This window comes from Rattus norvegicus, chromosome 4 (assembly GCF_036323735.1).
Source record: "Rattus norvegicus strain BN/NHsdMcwi chromosome 4, GRCr8, whole genome shotgun sequence".
In the NCBI taxonomy this organism is placed as follows: Eukaryota; Metazoa; Chordata; class Mammalia; order Rodentia; family Muridae; genus Rattus; species Rattus norvegicus.
In genome coordinates this window covers 128,534,673-128,557,886 of record NC_086022.1, presented here as the reverse complement: position 1 = coordinate 128,557,886, position 23,214 = coordinate 128,534,673, and the positions used below count along the sequence as shown (strand labels likewise).

The window sequence follows — 23,214 nt, the reverse complement described above, 5'->3', positions numbered from 1 at the left end:
ATGACCCTGGCTGTTATTAGGCCCTGTACTTGACACTCAGCCTGACTGACCCTGACTGCGACCATCACCATAGATCTCAGCAGTATGCCAACATTACTCTTATACCACCTCCCTCTTAACTAGACCTTTCTTTTACTCTGAAACTGGTTATAACTCTCACTCACAAAATTCATACACTGACTCTTCATATTTAAACCAAACTTCACCTCTGACCTTCACCCAGAGTCTTCTATCAATGTGACCTCACATCCTCTCTTTGTTCTTTATCATAACATTCGATCACTACCTAAAATGGAGGCCAAGCATCATCCATATCTTATTTGTTCTTCTCTGAGAGTGGCCTTCACAATGACTCTCCGATTAAATCAAGTCCTTAGTCTCAGTTGACTTCGTATCCTAACACTGACCATAGTCTCGTTGCGTCACTCTGATTCTGACCCTAACCTCGATGCTGCTCATCACTTGCCTCTGACCTTGCTTATCCCTTCCCTACCTGGGATTCTGATCCCGACTCATACCTTGACTTTAGTCCTATCCTTGCTTCTGACTCTTATTGTTATCCTAGGGTCACTACTATTGGACAGTGACTTCAACACTGACCTGAATCTTGGCTCTAAGTCTGACTGAACCCTACCTACACTTAGCTTGAATCAAATATTTCCTTTCCATGTGAAATTGACCCTGACCTTGAACAGAGCACAATGCTGATGTGAAACTATTATATCAGCACGATCCAGTACTTTATGTTGAGCATTGCCATCAGGACATTAATCTGAACATGTCTTATAGACATGGTCTAGCTTCATCTAGCCTTCTTAGAACACTCTGTGGGACTGTGGAGATTTATAAATTGCTCTAGTCAGACTGACAGCTTGAACTGAGTGCTTGTAAATACGTTGTTCTGATTTGTGTCAACATGGTCTACCAAAAGCAAAATAGGCAGCTGAGAAAAATGGGTGATTCTCATTGAGTTGCCTCCAATAAGCCTTGGCTCAACCCCACTAATTCTAGTAGTCAATAAGGACGGTCTTCAGGGATTAACATCTAAATCTAAGCTTGACTCCCTCTTTACTCTTGTCTCCTTGCCTTCGTACAATTTCAACTTTATTCGTTTTGACTGTCAATAAGAAATTCCTGTCAAGAACAATGTACAAATGTAAACACATTTTGGTTTCACACAGACTTTAGATTACCTTTGTCTTCCTCTCTTCCCATTGGGAAGAAACCACTAGTGACATGAATACAAGTTTCTACTTTTTGGGGTTCTTCTCAGGTAAATCTTACACACACAAGTTTGGGCAAGTGGATAAGATATTGGGAAAAAATTCATTCCAAGGCAAATCAGACATCTGATTCTCTGGAGATGAATTTAATGACAGTTGTAAAGCAAAGCAGTTACAATAGCAGCAGCAACGACGACGACGACGATGACGATGACGATGACGACGACTGCTTCTCAGGAAACTGAGCACAGGAAACTGTAAGCACAGGAAACATATTCATTTAAAAAGTCTTTTCCTGGGAATATACTCTTTAATATACTTTGCTCAGCCGTGTACCAGCCCTGCCAGTCCAAGTCAAACAATCCTCTGACTGGGGAGTGAGGCTGATTGCAGGAATAACAGAGAAGACTCAGAGACAGAGGTTAGAAATCGGGAGAGCCGTCCTGTCAATAGTGCGGCAACCCGGAGTTTAATTCTCTTAGTACAATATCGTGAGAAACAAAGTCACAAGCTAACAGAGACAATTTGCTAAAATGTACACAAGGCATCCCTTCCCATCCCCAAAGCCTCTGTTCTTTCCACCAAGGTCAACAAACTCTTCAGCTAGGAGCCTTGCACCCCAGGGGCATTTCCTCATAGTTCAATGCCTCAGCAGGCCAGGAAATCTGCCAACAGGCTCTGACCTGCATTAACTGCCTGGCAGGCAGACTTTCTCTCGCTCCTTTTATTTTTTTCTCTCTGCTTCAGAGAAGTGGCAAAATGGCTCCCAACACAGCGGTTAAGAGTTGATCTTCCAGAGGACCCAGGCTTGATTCCCAGCACCCAAATGGTGGCTGACAACTACCTGCAACTCTAGTTTCAGAGGACCCAGCACCCTCTTCTGGTCTCTTCAGGTACTGCACATGTGCAGTGCAGAGACATCCATGAAGACACCTGTACACTTAAAATAAAGATAAAACTTTAGGGGGCAGGGCAAAAAATAAAATAAAATAAAACATTAAGTCTAAAAAACAGGTATATTCTTGGAAACATATATAGATAACACTATTCATAAGCCACAACTTTAACTGACTCTTGTTTCTTAAAATATCAGTGGATTCAAAAATATGCAAATACCTTTTGACGACAATACATATAAATTTGTGTTCGCCACCTCAAAGTGTTAATTGATAGGAACTAATGCTTCGTGAAAAATAACTGACCTGTTTTTGAGCTCTCTGTCCTCTAGGTGTCGCTTATGTCTACAGAAAAAGAAAACAGCACTCGCTCCTATTTGAGACAGTAGTTAAAGCAGAGTTTATTATACCGGGTATAACAGAATTTTTATTGATCTTTCTATTAATTTTTAAAGTTATTGCAGCTCATCTATAAGATAAACTTAATTTATAGCTAAGTTTAAAAACTTTAGGTTATCATTTAATCATCTGTTGCATATACACAAGATACCCAATTATATATTTGCCCCCCCAACATCTGATCTAGGCACAAACCCTCACGCCCTAAGACCCACCCTAAGTCTCTAACAGAAGACAAACTTTATAATGAATAGATTCTGACATGTTCGTATTGAAACAGTTTGCAGTTCCCACTGCCGTGAGTTCTCCTTCCATTCAACTAGCAATCCATGCAACACCATTCACCTAGCAATCCTTGCATCGCCATTAAACTAGCAATCCTTGCAACACCATTCAACTAGCAATCCTTGCATCGCCATTCAACTAACAATCCTTGCAACACCATTCAACTAGCAATCCTTGCAACACGTCTCCAGGTGTGCTCCCGGGAATCTGACTCCAGGCCTGGGAAAAGTCATTCAGTCAAGTGTATAGGAGCTGTGGGACTAACCTGGCCAAACTGTCATTGCCCGCCCCTCTTTCAAAATAATAGGAGACACATTCTTATTTTTTAAGTTATTTTTGTTTTAAATTATGTGTGTATGTGTCTGTCCGAGTGTGGGTGTGTGTATAAGTGTTTGGAGCTGAGCTTCCTGGGAGTTGTGAGTGGTTTCTGAGAAACAAACTAAGAGCAATACTCCCTCTTAGCCTTAATCACTGAGCTATCTGCCCAGCCCCAGGGAGACACATTCCTACAGTAGGTAAGCTGAAGGCTTTAAAGGTTCTCTGGACAATTACCTCGGAGAAAAGACCGATTACTCAGTGAAAGATACTTTTCAAAAAATTTTTTTGTTTTGGTTTGTTTTGGTTTGTTTTGGTTTTGTCTTTTGAGACAAGCTTACTATCTGGTGTCCTGGAACTAACTCACTCTGTAGACCAGGCTGGCCTTCGACTCACAGAGATCTGCCTGCCTCTGTTTCCCCAGTGTGCTGGGATCAAAGGTGTGCACCACTCTTGCCAGCTTCAAAGACTACTGACGTGGACATCAGTGGTCCCAGATCTCAGCGGCAGAAGTACAGTTCTCTGAACAGGGACTACGGCGAGAACTTTGCAGGCTCGTCCTGTGTTTTGAGACAGGGTCTCACCCAGTCAGGCTGGCATAGAACCTGCTGTGGGGCAGATGATCTTGAACTTCACACGCTGGGGTTACAGGTGTGTACCTCCACACTGCCTCGTTCTCAATGCTTATATTTTTCTGTGTACATGACTAAATTCCTACAAATATTCCATATTAGTACATCTTTGCCACTATATGATTTAAGGAACAAATGATTTGTTATAACAGATGACTGTTTCTGTGCTGTTGAGCTTCTCTTTTTGTCAGCAAATCACTATTCTTTCTTCACGCGAAATCCTCGGCTCTTCTTTTAGGTCTATCCCAATTTTATATTTTCCATATTTTAACACCGCACAGCGAAGCTTAACTAAGTACCAGCAGGTGGAGACACTGAGAACACGCGCACATCCCAAGGGGCTGGCCGGGCACCAAAGCACTTATTGAAAGGAACAGGGGGTGGGAGGGAATCCGGCTTTTTGCGGAGGGTGGGATACTTCCTTCTCCTTTGGGGGGAAGGAGAGGAATGCAACAGATCTCCAGATAATCCCCGATTCCCCTCAAGCCGCCGCAGCAGGCATTCCCAAGGCTGCCAGAAGCTCTATACAGAAGAGCAAGTTTGGCGGGAAGTACGTGAAATAGACTCTGCAGGCTCAAGGGTCCAGCTGGGCTCTTTTCGGCAAAGCACACGCATCAAGGTCGAGGGATTGTAGTGTTTCCTAGCAACAGCAGGACTGTACTCTCATACTGTGGAGGAGGTGCAAGCACACAATCCCTTTAAGAACGGTACCTACCTCTGCACACGGGCCAGAATGTGACTCTCTCTCTCTCTCTCTCTCTCTCTCTCTCTCTCTCTCTCTCTCTCACACACACACACACACACACACACACACACACACACACACGCGCGCGCACACACACACGCACACACACACTCACAAATGTAATTGCAAATGTTTTAGGGTGCATTAAACTTGCAAGCCATTACTAGGTCGCTGGCTAAAAGGTGTGGTTAAAAGGGGCAGGAAGATGTATTACAGTATTGTCTAGTCCCAAGGCAGCGAAGGGGCAGGAAAGAGAAACCCCAGGTAGATCCCAGGGGCTTCAGCTACCTGCTCCTTTAGGAAAGGAAGTCTCCCACTATCAGCTTGAGAGTCCCAGAAACAGACAGGGAAACTGAAGATGCTGCTTGGAAACCTGGGAATCAAGAGGCTCTTCAAGCTTCCTTACTCTTCTGTTTCATAGTGAGGGCTGCAGATGATGGCGACCCTAAGTTTCTGTGTCAAAATATTCAGCTTGGTACTACTAAAGTGAAGATCTGCATCATTAGAGGGACAAACGGGAACTTCCCTGGTTTCCACAAAGCCAAGCCATCCCCTCCACTCTACAGCCATAGAGGCTTAACTCTCCAGGGAAGAGAAACTTCATTGGCCCCCTGGGAACAGCTACCTAATAAAGGCAAAAGACACAATGAAGCCCATTGGCTGGGGTTTGCAAGCCTAAGGGCTCTTCATTCTCATTGGTGGCCCACTGTGGAGCTTTGTCAAGACTCTGCCTGGCAAGTAGAACAAGCTTTGGGCCACACTCCTGGCATGTAGATTGAAAATTAGGCTGCCAGTGTTCATCTGATGTTTATCTCTGCCTGATGTTGACAACTTGAAGAATTTTTGTTCAACTCCCGCTTTCAAGTGTTTTGGCATCGTTGCTCAGGCAACCCTGAGATCTAAGCATCATCCCAAACTGAGTTAGGGACAATTTACTGACCATTAACAGTGGATTGATTCTGCAAGCCTCATAGGATTATCTATCTAGATTAAGATGGTTGTCTCAGCACAGTGGTAAACATTTTCATTCTTCATGCAATGTGCATGTTTTATTTTGTTGTCTTTTTCAAGATTGGACACACCCTTGTGTTGAAATAAGCCCAGCTTGGTCTACTATAGTGTAATGATAACTATTGAGTGTCAGTGTGACAGGATCGAGCATTACTGAAGGGAGCATCCTCTGAACGCGTCTTTGAGGGATTATCCAGACCAGGTTAGTTGATTTAGGATGACTTGTCCTAAACGCAGTGGCACTAGTTCATCCGCTGGAATCCCAAGCTGAGTAAAAGCGACAGTCAGGTGAGCATCAGCACTTTTCTCCCTCTGCTTTCTGGCTCTGGGAGCAATGTAACCAATTGCCTCATGCCCCTACCACCTTGACTTCCTGTCATTCTGTACTAACTTCAAACCAGGATACCAAATAAACCCTCACTTAAGTTTCTTTTATCAGAGCAATGTTATGAAAGAGCTGACATCTATTCACCACACACACACACACACACACACACACACACACACACACACATACACACACACACGCACACACAATTCCTCTCCTATGGTGTCCTGTGAGCTGTCAATTCCCGTGCAGACGATGGCATTAGTCTTCACAACTGACTTAATTTTTGGAAGTTGTCTGAATTTCGAGGGTGAGTTAACTGGGATGGGATTTTAAATTTTGAGCAAGAACATTTAGGTCAAGGATGTCAATGGAACTCTCTAACGGGATGGCTGAAGAGTATGCAGGAGGCATCAGCATCAGAATAATTCAGTGACAAAAGGGAATGCCCAGTGACGGTTTGGCTACCAGACAAAATGATGAGTCATTGTACACAAAAGGTCTCAATTCTGCCAGGTAAGATGGCGGTGTACACCTTTAATCCTCGCCCTGGGGAGGCAGAAGCAGGTGGACCTCTGTGAGTTTGAGGCCACCTAGATCTACACAGCAAGTTCTAGGCCAGCCACTTAGTGAGGTCCCATCTTAAAAAAGAAAAAGAAAAGTCCTATTCTAATTTTACACTTTTGGCACAGAACTTACACAAAAAAATATATATAGTAAAGGATATATTCTCTTTGCATGCATTAAGGCATATAGAAATATACAAACATAAGTAATAATATAAAGTACAATGTTAACATATAGTTCTTAGTATATTTAATAAAACACTATATGTCATGCTGCATTTGTTGTATTAATGAACTACACGGCTTTAAAAATACTTAAAGAGAAGGTCAAACATTGTATCAGAAATCCTGGACTGAGAACAAAAAATATGTCAAGTACTATCTTTAATTAAAGTAATTCTTTTCCTAGAGGACAGGAAGTTTCAAACTGCCCAGATATATTTCTATGAGAATTCATCTTATTAATTAAAAGCTCCAAAAAGGTCAGTCCAAATGCATATGCATTACGAGCCAAAGAGATTTACATATTTTGTCAATTCGCTGGCATTTTAAGAATAAAGGGTGGATTAAGACTGTGTCCAGGTGCTTCTTTCCTGTGAGAAATGTGCCTTTGATGTGTGCCTTGTTTAGGTGTGCGTTGTTCGTCTCTGAGCAAGACTTTAAAAGTCAGGTCTGACCTGAGCTCGGTGATGCTCTCAGTTTCTTCTCATTGCTGTTTCCTAGCTCCACTCATCTGTGCTGTATTAGTTCAGCCTTGTTCTTGTTTGAGAACAGCATCAACTGACTGGCTTCAACAACTGGCGTTTGTCACTCATTGTTCTGGAGACTAGCATCCTTGTTTCCTGATGACTCGAATGGTTGCCTGCTCCTTCTGACATGCCTTCTCCACCTCTGTGAACTCTGGATCTATAAACCAAAATACTCTTTCTTCCCCAAGATGCTCTTGGTGATAGTGTCCCAACACAATAATAAAAAAGTAGTTAATACAGTTAATTTGAGGGTCAGGTTCAGAGTCAGTGTGTGGGAGTAAAAAAGCAGAGGTCATGCGTGGGTCAGTGGATGGATGAAGTTCATGTCCAGAGTTAAGTTTAGGATCAGGGTCAAGGTGACAGTGACAGCCCGGATATGGCAAATGTTAAGGAAGAAGGAAAGGGTGAAGATATGAGTGAGAATAAGAAATCAAACCGAGATCAAAGGCTTTGTAAGATGCAAACTAATGGAGGGCAAGACTAGCCTATGATGTTGCACGTGATCAGAGTGACTATCAAGGATGAAGTGACGATTGATGTGTGAGATGGTCAGAGAAAGCATAACATGGGTAGCACAGGGTCAGGGTCAAGATGCAGGTAATAGTGAGCGCCAGAGTCACAGACACGGGGAATGAAATGGTGAAGCTTGCTAAGGGTCACAGTGAGTGTGTGGGTCAAGACAGGGTCAGTTTGTTGATTATCAGTACTGTCCGTTTGGGGAATATGGTAAGAGTAAAAATAAAAGTTAAAATTCATGATCAAATCTAGGGTTTTGATCCACATAAGAGTGATGTCAAGATCATGTTCAGGGACATCATGATGGTCATCTTTATGTCAGGCTAGAGTCGTTTAGGAAGAAGATCCAGGAAAGAGTGGTCAGAGCGTGGGTGAGGGGTAAGTGTGAGAGTGAGGTTTGCCAGCATCTTGGGGTAATCTGTTATGTGGAATAATTACAGATGCTATGTCTTATGGGAATATGATCTACATTCACAGGAAGCTAACAGCTGCTGCACAATCTTCCATATCACTCCTCCAATCCACTACTTTAGCTCTTGAAATAATCACCAAAGCACCACAGACTGTTATGAAGTCAGGAGGGCAGGGGAGATCTGGGTTTGTATTCCTTCAGCCTCCCCAGGGACATCCTTCAGGCCAATGCCATTGGTGGGTGGCAGCTTTCATGGACACATTTCATTTTCTATCTTTGGAACAAAGAATGACGTGGCAATTCTCTGGGTTCCCTCCTTGATATGATCTCACTGAGGGTGAAGGGAGAGCTGGGCCTGGCACATCTGGTTACAACATTAGATCTGAAACTCCTCTCTCTTCCAGTTGCGTGATCAGTAAACCAGGAGAGCTGGACTGGATAGGCTTCTCACACTCTATGGGGATGTATTAAAACCTTTTAGGCCTTGCTTCTATTATCCATAGGACAGTGTTTCTCAGTTATTAAAATTTCACACTTGGGGATCCTGAGATAGATCAGAGAACCCAAGTTCCTCCCACAGAACCCAACTTAAAGGGGGAAGGGGTATTGATCGAGTGAGTGAGTGAGGAGTGAGTGAGGAGTGAGTGAGTGAGTGAGTGAGTGAGTGAGTGGATTGTGTAAACAGGCATCTTTGCAATCCCAGCACTGGGGAGGTGGAAACAGGATCCCTGGAGCTTGTTGGCCAGCTAGCCTAGCCCACTTAGCAACTTCCAGGCCAGAGAGACCTTGTCTTAAACAAAAAAGGAAAGCCGCCTAAGAAAAGACACTCAAGGTTGTCCTTTGCTGGCCCCCAAATACATGTAAAATCCATGTCTCTAATCACCTCACCTCTAATAATTTAGTCTCCTTCCTGTCTGTCCCTTTGGGAATCACTGCAACTCTCATATAGCATCAGAGATCAGAGAGCATCTGCACTGCATTACTTTTTCCCAGTTTGTAGGAAGAGCCTAAGAGAGTGGTTTTGACATTTCGCCAAATATCAAAAACGGCAATCTGAAATCTGTTCCTTTAAGCAGTACCCTCCCCATCCACAGAAGACCCCACAAAGCATTCTCAGGCTGTCATTTTCAGGCCTTCCTCACTTCCCCTTAGGAAAACGTGCTCTCAAATCATCTGAAGATATTGATTATCTGCACCATCGCGGACTCTTCTTTCTTTGTGTCCTGGCTGCCTGTGCTTGGTGTCAGTTCACAGATAAGAAAGGCAGAGTGCTGTTAAGGATCTATTTATACTATGTCCTTGAAAGCTGAGGCCTGGCTTCCTTAAGAGAAAAGGCTGTCAGGTATGGAGATGAGACACAGAGTGGTCACCCCAGTGAGAACGTCAGTGCTGGATACAGAGGCACGGGATGCTGCTTTCCTAGGCAGGCTAATATGGAAGTCCGCAGAAAACAAAGGAAAAGAAACAGAGTTCTGGGAAGGAAAGAGAAGTTTTTGTGAAAACATGACAGAAACTCAGTATGTGTTGGGGGAGGGAGATGACAAAAAGAAAGGAGGGGAGGGGGAACCAGAGAGAATACCAATGTACCATAGACTTGGAGCCAGGGGATGTTTACATGAAGCTTGGCCCCATCTTTATTAGAAATTTGAGCTTGGCCTAACTGCTTGATATCTCAGAATTTTGATCCCCGCCCCCCCCCCCCCCCGCCTTGAGTGGGTATCATATATCCTTCTCCACTAATTTCATCAGATTGCTCTAAAAATCCAATTTAAGAATGGCCATGGAAACACTTGCCAAGCTGAAAATACTGTACACAAACAAGGCCCTCGGTGTCTGGGTGTCTGTCACAGCTAGCCATCTAGAGTTCTATCTGTGAGTCTGTACACATGCTCGACACAGAGGGAGCAGTCTGCCTCATGGCAAACCTGCTAGCAATCTGCCATTCCTCTTCTGCAGAAGAGGAGACATAAATAGAGTAATAATTTGCTGGAGGTCACTCAACTAGTTAGTGGACTTTGAACCAGGCCTGCCTAAATCCAGCAGCCAATTCTTTCCAGCGTTTCCTGAGTCTTAATGTATACGTAATGGTGTTCCAATATTTCTGTGTAGTAAGATCTGCCTTCCAGTGATAATCGGCACTGTGTTGGTGGGCCAGATCTGCCAACACCAATGCCAAAGACCGGAGGCTGAACATTTGAGAAGAAGGTGGCAGCGGGGTTGGTTTCTGAGGAGCACACACTTCCTGGCTCCTTGCGTCTCACATGCTTTCCCCCTCCCTGTACAAGCACATGCCTTAGGGCCTTTTTTTCCACTATCGGCATTAGTCTTGGATTACAGCTCCACCATTATGGCCACATTAATTGTCATTGCTTTCCTTAAGGTCCCCATCTCCAGAACTGGCCACACAGGGCCTAGCTCTTTGCACAAATCTGAAGGAGAACAGGGGTTCAGCCCACAGCAGGCATGTAATAGACAAATGTCCAAAAAAGATTTATTTTAAGAATCTTTGTTCCCTTTTTTCTCCCCAGAAAGGCATTTCTAAAATCTTATCAGGTTAGTAATAGCTTCTGCAGCAGAAAAAAAAAATTCAACTCTTGAGTCCTCCCTACATGACGGCTTTCCCATGATGCCAGGGACCACTGACATAATGGAAAGGCACCAGGCTTGTGCAAAGCCTTTCAAGGCTCCTTCTCCCTCCTTCCCGCTCAGGAGCACTCAGAAGTGAAGAGGGCCGTCTCCCTTCCCTTCTTGCCAGGCAGTCATTCCTACTTAGAGTTTTTGGTGCTGGCAGACCAAAAGTTTGAAAACCACTCGTGCCCTTTGCAGCTCTTCGTCCCTTCACCTGGACCATTAAGAACTATTTGTTATTCCTGGTTCCCCATGGGTGGAGTGGGGTGTTAGAGGCAACAAACAGGGGGAAATGACTCACAGCATGCAAAACCTCAACTCTTGTTTGAGAAGGCTGTGAGGCTGGCGAATTGTACACTGTTTTGTGTTCATGGCTGCCCCTTAGTAAGCCTCCCTCTCCATCTGTTCTGGAACCCAAAGAAAGAGTTTTATGTTGACTTTCTCCTTGGACCCATCCACAGAGATGCTGATTAGTTTGAGGACAAAGAGGAAAAGGCCAGAAGCGTTTGTTGCCTGGATGCCAGGGGCCATTAAAGGGCTTCACCATTCATCTCTCTACTCCAGTCGCACGTGATAAATTACGGGCATCGGCCCATCTAACGGTGATGGACTTCAGAACCTATGAGCCATATGCTCACGGCACTGCTTTGTGCAAATAGATACTCTACGCACGCATCGATCTGGCATGTATCACGAGTACCTAGTAGAGTACTCTCTTGTCTCCCAACACATATTGTTAATAAAAATAATTAATATTAATAATAAATAATAAATAATAATAATGAGTATTACAAAGTTGCAGCCAGGCACAAAAACAGTGTGGGTTCAGTTTGCACATGTAATAAGTTTATTTGTAATCATATAAAGAAGGGCGAAAAACCCAGTAGCTAGAAATTCTTATGGAAGAGAGGGAATGATGCTGGTATGTTACTGTTTTATCGATGGGCGGTTGAAGAAAGAGAAACAAAGTTGAAGTTGATTCATTCTCAGTAAGAACTGTAGGTTGGTTTCAGTCCTGTGAGAGAGAAAATTCTTTGTCTTTGTGTCCGTGAACTACGTCAGACCCCATATTCACTCTCATCGTGCTAATCTCATATTTTCTAGAAAACAAATATATTTATAACTAGTCACTGTTACAAGACTCTCTCCCTCGTTCCTACCACCAGGAACCAGATTGTGAGCCTCTAAAGACCCAGGAAAACTAGTGACTGCATTGCACATCAACAGATTCTGAGGGTGAGGGGTTATTTGAAAGAATATTATCACTTCGTCAATAGACGGATTTTTACTTAGCGAGCTCGTAGATCAGCCTAATATTTTTTCCAAGTTTTGAATTTGTTTGATTTCACTGAAAACTGTTTTAATTTAATTTTGAGACATTTTAAAGCACAAACAATAGAGAAATATGGCAAACCTGTATGGCACCTTCCAACAAACAACCGTGTTAGCATTTTGCCAACTTTTCTCTCTATTTCAAACACATCGCAAAAACCATAGACAATACTGAACTTCTCGCTGGACTTCTTGATAGCCCCATTATTTAGCCTGCCTCTCCAAAGTGGCCACCACCAAAACTTTGGTATGTATCTTTTAATCACAAATATATGATTTCAAGTAGTTACATAAGTATCTTATAATATGACCCTTCAACTTCATTTCCCATTCTGCTGTAAGCTTCTTAGAAAGCTTTCCTTCTATGTCACATGCTGACATCTTTTTACAAAATTTAATTTTTTTAAAAACAACCTACATTTCCTCTAATTAGCAAGATAAGACATGTTACTAGTTTGACAAGTCAAAATAACTGGAAGATGTAGCTTCTGGGTAAGATCAACCGTAGAGTCCCAACACTTCCTGGCATTTTCTCAGAGAATTGCACCCCCTTGATTTGATGTCTCAGTCAGGGTCCTCTAAACTTGAGGACGAGGATTTCATGTAACTAGTCTAAGAGGACATCATAAAAGACAAAAGGGAGGCAAGTGAGAAAGCCTGTAGATTATAGAAATCATCCCGTTTGAATACAGCAGGAGTTGGGTCTAACAGGAAGACAGGTAAACTGGCCAGCATTTGTGTGGAGAGTGTGAGGATGGAGTAGCCACCTGTGAGCCCCTTCTCCCTGAAGGTTGAGACTGGTGCCAAGACACTAGCTGTGTCACTTGGGTACATTTGTCTGTACTTTCAGGGGTCTACACTGTCATCAGGAAGGGCTTCGATGCAGACCCCAAAAATATTACCCAGTATACACTCCACTAAGACTTGGGCACCCTTCATGGATCTTGGAACTTGTGAGCTATCTAAACTTGAAAATTCAGTTACCCAGTAGTGTCAGGAAGCCAACCCATATGTTCATCAATGGCCTGTGCTAACCATGACAAATAGAATGAGTATGTCTCTCTAGAAAACCCCAGTCCATACTAGACACTCAGTACCTAGAGACACTAACCACAGCCTATTGCTGAAAATGTGTTCCTCAGTTATCATTACTCTCCTAGGGATGAGCCCATATCTCGAGTGTTTAATGCACCACCCAGCTTAACCACTTCTATATCTTATGAGCCCTGGGCAAGCACAGGCTAGAAAATGGGTGTGCTGTGAGAAACCATAATCTAGGTTCACTCAAGGGCAGAATTCAAGAGTGAGTATTTATTGAACACTGAATTCACTGAATTCGATGGAAGGTAGAAGAAGAACGTCCAGCAAAGCAGAAGGTAGAGCTGCTGTGGGTACAAGAGGGGAAGTGAGTTCTTGTTCATGACAACTTTCGGAAGCCTGGTGAAAGCAAGTGTGCTGTGACCTCCTTTCATGCGAGGAGTGGCGTTTGGAATGGCTTCCCTGTTCTGATTTCTCCTGTTCCTTGTTATTATTACTTAGATGTGGCACATGACAGCACGACAGTCTCTTTAGTTCAGTCCGCCGTCTCACACAGCACTTACAAACTTCTGCCAGGCCCAGATCACACCAGCTGGCATCGTAGTACTCAGCACACGTGCAGGTCTCAGTGCACCCAACTCACCGTCTATTCACTCTATCCAGAGGGCCTTTCTTTTGATTAAGCATGCCCGGCTTCCAGTGCCAAGGGGGAGCAGAGGATGATGGTAATTATCTGCAGGATTGCAGCCATAATCTCACTTTTGCCCAACTGTGAGCCTTACCTTAATTACCTCGGTAGCTAGACCGAGGATTTATTCTTGGAATTACAAAATTATAGGTTTGGAAGGAGATCTAAGGGGGTCATTTATCATGAGGATAATAAGATTAATTATCTGGTAGAAATAGATACTGGAACCCTTTTCCCTTTGAAGAGGGTGGTTGCCTTCTCCACCTCTTAATCCCTCATTTCACCCCCTTTCCAATTAAGGCAACCAAAACTGAGATCCCCAGCAGGATCTACAAAATCCTGGGATGCCCTAGGGGAAAAAATGATGACTTAAGACGTTCTTTGTTCTATGTGCAGATAGTGCCATTTGTTTTATTGGGCAGGCATAATCTAATGTAAGACTTTGAAAACATGAGTCAAGTCAATATGAGAGTCTGAGACCTTCTAAACCAATACCTTGTATCTAGATGGCATTTTCCCTCTCAATAGCCTGAGATTTCAGGTAATATCCTGTAACTGCAAATAGGTTTCGGGAGAAGACTGATTTCATTTTTGTTATTTAATCAATAAGGTTCAAATGCATTTTTGATTTACTAGGCTCCAAGGCACCCATTGGCTTTATATTGAAGCAGCGTAAAGAGAAACAAGGTTGTCACTTGTAAAAGATGCCATTATCCACGGCCTCCCTCCTTGATTCCCGGCTCTGGCTCTAAAAGCATTCCTCTTTCCCAGGCCTTATGCTCATATAACATCTCAACACTTGGCTCCAGTCCTATGGAAGATGCCAGAATATTGCTCAAGGTTTTTTTTCTTAAAGAACTCTATACTCTATGTGGCACAAGGGGACCGTGCCACCAGACAGCAGGACTGGTAAGGCTGAGCAGGCTCAAACCCCGGGAAATCTCAGAATTGAGTACAGCAGGCATGGAGCCAGCTCCCAGACAAACTACCTGATCCGGAACGTGTAACCATGACACCCCACTGAGAGGATCATGATAATCGGCCACTTAGCATAAAAACCTGGAGTCCTTCATGCTAATGAGGTATCTAGATAGGCCCAAGTGTTTAGCCAATGAACTTCCTTCCTGGGCATTCCTTATCATAAAAGGTATTTAATCCCTGGTTCAACCTGAGTAAGGAGTTCGCATTCACATCCTACATCAAACAAGACAATTTGGACAAGCAAGAACTGTCTCCTTTATCAAGGATCACCCGTGGTGGGGAGAGGCGCTTAATCATAAAAAGCCAGGCCTAAATCTCCCAGAGAAGGCCTTCTCTCTTCCCGCCTGTGGACCTCCATTCCCAACTCCCATTGGTAGCCATCGGCGCCTGCGTACGAAGGGGACAGGGAACCACAGCATCCGTTTCAGACGCGACTATTCCTCACCTGGGGAAAAAGGACTGGGACTCCTCTTACAGGCTGTGTTCTGCCTTTCCCGAGCAGCTTGCTGGTAGCATTCAGGCAGCCCAGCATCGAGGCAGACATGCAGCCGGGAAATTCTACATACACATAAATGATTTTTTTTTCATTTTCAAGCATGTCTGTGTCTGTGCATATGTGAATGCTTGTGTGTAAGAATATGGGCACATGCTTGACATAGTGTGCATGTGGCAGTCAGAGGACAAACGTGGGTCTTAGTCTTTACTTTCTACTACTGGCCATGATACTTCTGGGATTCTCATCTTTCTGTCTCATCTTGCTATAGGAGCATTGGGATTACAGACACGTAGGTTCCATGGCTCTGAGGTTTCAGGTCCTCACATGTACAGGGCAAGAACTTTGGGCCATCTTCCCATCCCTAAAGATGACTTCTCAGAATAAGTTCCCACAGGCATAATTTATTCTTGTAATTCAGACTCAACAAGCAATGAAGACTCTCTCCACAACTTGGTAAGGCACTGCTTTCAACATTAAATTATTTATTCAGCTAAATGGATAGAGAATTAAACGAACCCTGAATGACTCACTGCCATATCCATGGGTTAGTGTTGTCTCTCAAGCCTCCTCTTGCAACAGAAGTGATTAACACAGAAACTCACAACTGGCCCATGGACAGAGACTAAGAGACTGTGGGGTGCTCAGCCCTAAATGGGACCTCTATATCACATCCTTCCCTGTAGTTCTCCAGGATCAGTGTGAAAGAAGGGGCAGCAAGACTAAGAGCTAGAAGAGTGGGCAACTACAATGGAAGAGTGTTTTCCAGATAAAGCAGGGTAGTTGTACATATAAATTGTGACAGCACAAGACCTACAAGAACTCAAGCCAGACAAAGTCCCACTACAGAGAAGGAAGTGGACATAGAGCTCCACCCTTAGCTGAGGAACTATTGGCAGTTGATAGCTGCTGGGAGAGAGAGAGAGAGAGAGAGAGAGAGAGAGAGAGAGAGAGAGAGAGAGAGAGTCTGTTTTCTTTAAGGATGTGACTCCCTGGTAAGTTAGCCATGCTTCAGGGATGTCTCCACACCCAAGAGTATTTGGACAGATAAACTGGACTTGATGGGTTATAGGGAGGGTGGACTTGAAGTTGGGTGAGTAGATAGGTGGGGGTGTATCTGAGGGTGAGTATGATCAAAACACATTTTATGAAATTCTCAAAGAATAAAATATGATTTTCAAAAATCTTTCCCAGGCGGGGTTTTCTGAAGGACAGTTCATCTACGTAAAAGGACACTTGTGATGGCCTCATTATGGATTGTCTCGTAGGGATACCTGCCTGTGAGTTACTGAGCAGAGAGGCCCCAGAGACAGCCAAAACAACATAGGGTATTGCCATTGCTCTTAGTCATCCACCATAACTAGATGGCAAGGCCCTGTTGCCAAAGACAGCACTCAGTTTGGATAAAAGACGTGGAGAAATCAATCTTGACTCACCAGGAAACCCTCAGGATTCTTGCTGTGTTAAATAGGGCCAGAAGGTGCTATGCAAGTTGTTGGGGAACAGTACTCTGCGATCTCACCCATCACCCAACACTGTATGCTATGAGACTGGCCTGTATGGCAAGATGTGTTCCCTGGTGCAATGATGTAGTATGTTGGGTATGGGACTAAATCACTTTCTGATTGGATATAAGGTCTGGTCCACAGGAGGGATTTCATGTTGTACTGTAAACCTGCTCAAAAGCCCATGACTGAGGAGATCGCTGGCCCTAGGGAGGAGCCAGTTGTGATTGTTTTGCTAAATGACCCTGTAACCAGACAGCCTTCTTAATAGTTATGTCTATTCTCATAGACTTGTGCTGCTCTCCACTTTGATCAGAGAAGCTTCTTATTGTGGGGCTGTCTTAGTTATGGTTTTACTGCTGTGAACAGACACCATGACCAAAGCAACTCTTATAAGGACAACCTTTAGTTGGGGGCTGGTTCAGAGGTTCAGTGCATTATCATCAAGTCAGGAGCATGGCAGCATCCAGGCAGGCATGGTGCAGGTGCACCTAAGAGTTCTGCATCTTCATCTGAAGGCTGCTATCAGAATTCTGACTTCTAGGCAGCTAGAATTCGGGTGTTAAAGCCCATGCCCACAGTGACACACTTACTCCAACAAAGCCACACCTACTAATAGTGCCACTCAAACATATGCAAACCGTGACACGGGGTGTAGAGGTTAACGCAGAGAGGCTCACACTGGTCCAAGTGCCAAGCGTAAGTAACAGGAAGCACTGAGCTGTGGATGAGCCACCTAGATTAACCTCCCTGCAGCCAAGGCTCAGGCTGCATGGCAAAGAGGGGCGTGTGAAGACTATGAGAGCTGGTGGGTGGGGAGACGAGCTGTCAAACGCTGGCTTCTGGGTACCACACAGCCGTTGCACACTCCGATTCACAACAGCTGTGGTCACCTGTACAAGAGACAGCTAGCCGAGATTCCAGCAAGAGTGGAAGAGGAGCCCCGAGGTCCCATCCTTTTCAGATCTATTAGCAGTTGATGGTGGCTGAAAGATAAAAAAAAAAATGTGCTCTCCTTTGGGGCCATGGCTAATGGTAGGTTGCTCACACCCCAGTGACTTCCTCTCATCTGTATGTATATGGTCAGCATAATTGGGCCCTGGGTTATCAACAACAACAACAACAACAAGGGGCATGAATTGGGATGGAGTTGGAGTGGGGAAACAGGAGGAAGCTGGAAAGATACAGTAATAGATAAATATGATCAGAATATATTATATAAATGTGTACAATTTTCCAAGAATTTAAAGAAAACTAACTAAGAACTACCTAGCAATGACAGCCACCTCGCCAAGTACGTAGATGAGCTAGTCCATCTGGCTAAAGTTTATTAGCCAGGTATTTTTATTCTTGTCACACAGATACGCAGATGGATTCTTGGAGCGGCTCACTTATTCGCCCAGAGAGTTGAAGGTAGGTCTGCATAGATGGTGTCTAATTTTTGTGTTAACTTTATAGAGCCATGGGGGAGACTCAAGATTTGGTCCAGTGGTGTCTGCATGCAGTTATTTTTGGATTAGATTAAACATTTAAATCTGAAGATGAAATAAAACATCTCCCTAATGTGGACGGACCTGGCCATGTGAAGTGAGGCTTAGATAAACCAAAGGCTAGCTTTTCCTTAAGCAGAGAGCCCTTTCTGCCTGAATAGCTGACTGCCTTTGATCTGCGACATAGACTTTTCTCCTATCCCTGTACTCCAGCTGAAACACAGCTCTCCTGGGATCTCAAGTCTGTGAGGTTTCAAGACTAGAACAGAAGGCTTTGGCTCTGAGCCTCAAATTTAGCTGTGCACCTACAAACCTTTGTACTTTTTCCAAACCACAAAGGCAAATTCTTTGTAATAAAGATCTCTCTCTCTCTCTCTCTCTCTCTCTCTCTCTCTCTCTCTCTCTCTCTCTCATGAGGATTGTGTTCCAAACATGGTTTCACTATGCTAACCAGACTGACCTTGAACTCACAGAGATCTACCTGCCTCTACTTCCTGAGTGCTTGGCCTAAAGGTGTGTGCTGTCACACCTGGCTATTTTTTCTTCATGTTATTTTTATACACACTTCCTGCGGGTTCTATGTCTCTAGAGAATCCTAGCTAACTTCTGTTGATAACTACTTCTAATACGGTATGATTTCAGGCTTACTAACCCTCACTATGCACAGGGCACGAACTGCATGGCATTTTAATGCAGAAAACCATATTCAGTCTGCTTACCTACTGGGTTATCTACAGTGCAGTGCCAGGTGAATCAAGCTGCACCAACTATTTCTTTGAAACTTTAGGTGGTATCCTCTGCCTGGCAATGTTTTGTGGCTTTTCATAATGCATTTTCATAAGCTGACAACATCATCTCATTTGGATCTTCATTTAGAAATAAGGATGAATATTAATGAACGCCCAAGGCTCAGTGTCTCTTTTCTTAGGAGGGCCTCGTCACACTCGGAAGGAAAGTTCTGGAAAGTTTTGTTCAAAATGGAGATGTGGGTTATAAATGCTAATGTAGGAGAGCGTGGGTGTTCTGGGCTCTGTAGACATAGGAACAACTTTTGGAGCAAATGGTTAGCCTGGGGAGCTGGTCACGATCTTGGAGATCTCTGGGGAAAGCTTTTCCTCACCAGGAACTGTCTCTAATAGGAAAGTAAGTCTCACCCTGTGGCATTCTGAACAAGAGCCTGCTACTAGTTTTAAGTAAGCTCAATCTACCAATAGCCACAGTAAGTATTTGTGTCCAACCTCATAGCGCCAGGGAGCAGACACACTCTGTGTCAGTACGAGGGATAAAATCACTCCCCATTTGAATACAAAGAGCTTAATGCTTTTAGATGCTACTTAGGGGGGATCGGAGTTTAAATATGTGGTGAAGGGGCTGGAGAGATGGCTTAGTGATTAAGAGCACTGACAGTTCTTCCAGAGGTCCTGAGTTCAAATCCAAGCAACCACATGGTGGCTCACAACCATCTGTAATGAGATCTGATGCCCTCTTCTGGTGTGTCTGAAGACAGCTACAGTGTACTTATATATAATAAATAAATAATTCTTAAAAAAAAATATGTGGTGAAAGAGAATGATGAAGCTTCACATTCGCAGGAGGTTAAAGATGGCGTGGGTTTGTGGAGGAGGTGAGGGGCGAGGACTGGGGGATGCAGCCAGTGCTTCACTAAGACAGCACTGCTGAGCGGCATGGTCAGCTCTGGTCCACCTCAGGCACCCCCTACTTGTTACTCTAACTGTATCGTGTTCATTCCTCTACCTTAGCACAAAGAGAAGCCTGAGAATTTTGAATACTCGCTGTGTTTGGCTGGTGGCAGGCGATGGGTTTGTGATCCGTGTCAGGCCTATCACGGACGTCAACTACTTTTCGTATCACTGTGACAGAAAACGGGGCAGAACTCACTCGATGGAGAAAGGATTTATTTTGGCTCACAGTGTCGGTCCCTCACAGCGAGGAACACACCGCAGAGCTTACAGCAGTGAAGACCATGTAATGGAAACGCCGTGCTCACATCACGGTCGGGAACCACGAAGCAGAGAACCCAGGCCTCAACCAGAAGCGGCTACAACATTCAAGGACCAGAAGTAGGTATAACCTTCACGCCACTTCTGCCAACTAGGCCATGCCTTCCATGGGTAACCTCTTAGGACTGTGCCACCAGCTAGAGCCCATGAGCCTGAGGGAAACACTTGAAACTGCAACCATAGTGGGAACTTTTTTTAATTGCAAAGCAAAAACCTCAGCTTATCTCCCACTTGAAGATGTTGGCATCCATCCTCATTGAAATTTAGAGAAAGCCTAGCAAGAATGCCATAAACACAGGGCACAGAGCCAGGAGGTGCAAAGGGAGATGGTTCTGTCATGGGCTGAGGTATGTCCTCCTCGTATAGTTTACAAACTGGGACACGAACCTTCAGCCCCTCATGTGACCTAACCTGGAAATGGAGTCATTGCAGTTGTGCTTAGCTCATTAGAATAGGCCTGGGATCGGTTATGAATGACATTCTTATGATAAAGGGGAGGTGGGGCATTTGGTCACAGAAATGTGCATACACCATGTGCACGTGAGGGCAGAGACTAGCACATGCATGTGTGTGGGGTGGTATGGGAGACACTTCTGTGTGCCAAAGCATGCCAAAGTCTTCCAGGAAGCTACCAGAATCTAGAAAGAGAGGCAAAACAAGTTTTCCCTCATCTCCTGGGAAGGAACCAATTCTGCCCACACCTAGGTCTCACACTTCTACAATCTGTAAGTCCCATCGTATAGAACACTCCGGAACTCTGCTACTGCAGCCCTAGAATAGTAATTTAGGGCCCTGAGCTGAGCCTGAAGGTGACTTGCCCTAGAATTTTCACCTTAATGAACCAATAAAATTTTTTTAGAACTATTATAATTTGATGGAGTTTCTAGCACTGTTACATAGTTCTCACAAATACTTCACTAGGGAAGGACAAGGGATCTGGGGTCACTCACCCAGCAGAAAATACAATTCACAGAAAGGAGGTGAAGGAAAGGAGTGATTCTTTTATATAAGCTGCCACCAGAAGATGGGGCTCAGATTTAGGGCATGGTCTCCCAACCTTAAAAGAGCCTGGAAAGAAAATCCTTCATCAGTGTGCCCAGCTAGCTATTTGGGTTTTAGTTGATTCCACGTGTAGCCGAGTTAGCCACAAAAATTAGCCATCACAATTAGTGAATCATAAACTTTAAAATTGCAATCATGTTTTTTTAAACTGAAGCATAAACACGTTCTAAATTATCTACACTACCTGGTTCAATTACCTGCTAGGCACAGAGCATCTGTATGCTAGTATGTGAAAGCACACGGAAGCAAGACGTGGTCTTCATCCAGCAAGTGCTTATCAAATGCTTGGCACAGGTTGTAAAAGGTGGATCGTTAGGTCTGAATGCAGTAAGACCCCTGAGGTCATGGAACTGTAATTCTGGATAACCAAGAATGGCTAGTAGCTATTTTAGTTTTAGATAGCACAAGGAATGCCCTTGAGAATTGTGGTGGTTTGAATATGCTTGGCCCAGGGAGTGGCATTATTAGGAGGTGTGACTTTGTTGGAGAAAGTGTGTCACTGTGGGAATGTGCAATGAGACCCTCATCCTCCTAACCACTTGGGAGCCAGTCTCCTCCTAGCAGCCTTCAAATGAAGATGTAGAGCTCTCAGCTCATCCTGCATTGTCTACCTGAGTGCTGCCATGCTCCCACCTTGGACTGAACCTCTGAACCTGTAAGTCAGCCCCTATTACATGTTGTCCTTATAAAAGTTGTCTTGGTCATGGTGTCTGTTCACAGCAGTAAACCCCTAACTATTTGAGTTGGGATCTAAATTGCAAGATGGAATGAACTTCATGAGGAACAAAAAAAAATGTGTCCTAAGCCAGAGGCAGTAGAATGTGCAAAGACCTGGATAGGTAAATGAATTTGATCTCACTGAGGAACAGAAATGACTGAGTTAGTGTATGGTATTAATATGTAATGTGAAGCTTCAGTAACTCTGGGACTGCATCAAGGGGTAAGTTTGAGTGATATGAAGCTATCTAGATATTAAGTTTTGAATGATCAACAGTAATGCCTTAGTGACCACATAAAAGTTTAAAAAATAGACTCTGGTGATAGTAAAGTCCCAGGAAACCCAAAGTAAAAGTTTTTAGAAACAAGAGATGATGGTGCATTCCTGTAATCCCAGAACCTGAGTTGAAGACAGAAGCATATGGAGTTTAAGGTCAGCCTGGGCTACAGGAGGTCCTGCTTCAAAAAATGTTATTATTGAAGGGATCTGTACTTTAAAAATACAAAAATTATCCCTAGGGGCACAGAGCTGTTTGTAGGAATTGCAAAGTGGTTTCTTACGGCTGCAAACAACTTTTATCAATGAGAAGTTCATGTAACAGACTTTGAGTTCCCACCTCAGCCTCTGCCTTTGTGTTAGACACAAATAGCATCTGAAGTCATATTCCAACGAATACCACCTTATGGGTGGGGGGAAGTCCAAGTCCCAGGCTTCCAACAACATAGTTCATATTTGGGAAAAAACTTGAAGCTGTGAATCATTGTGGTTCTGAGCATAAGGGATGCTCTTCCTCTAGATGCTTTAAAAGAACGAGATTCCCCAAGCATCCACAAAGAAGAAAGAAATTAATGTTAGGGGACATCTGCAAAACTGTTTGTCCTGCTTTGGAACTTCAGGAATGTGGCTGGAATAGGTTTCTTTCAGTGCCCAGGAAACTAAGGGTGTCAGATAGTAGATTGGCCTCACTCCAGACAGCAGCTAGGCCTCGCTGTTCAAACAAAACAGGAAACAGCAAGACCTACGGCCCTGGTCAGAAAGCCATGCTGAAAGCTGCTTGCACTTCACTTTGAGCAGCCGCACTCTGTAAACCTGTACTGAGAGAGTGCAAAGATCTTCCAGCTCATTATTTAACTTACAGAAGATTGTGATCGGTGAAATGCATTAGCTTTGTATCAAAGGAG

General features: G+C 44.0%; 1 long non-coding RNA gene across 1 annotated transcript; it reads right to left on the bottom strand.

Moving 5' to 3' along the window:
• Positions 1 to 1,348: 1,348 nt before the first annotated feature.
• Positions 1,349 to 5,069, bottom strand: LOC120102171 (uncharacterized). The gene is made up of 4 exons (XR_005503339.2): positions 4,784 to 5,069; positions 2,426 to 2,492; positions 2,068 to 2,163; positions 1,349 to 1,478 (listed from the first exon to the last, which is right to left on the bottom strand). It is a non-coding gene; the product is annotated as an uncharacterized LOC120102171 (long non-coding RNA).
• Between the last annotated feature and the right edge of the window lie 18,145 nt (positions 5,070 to 23,214).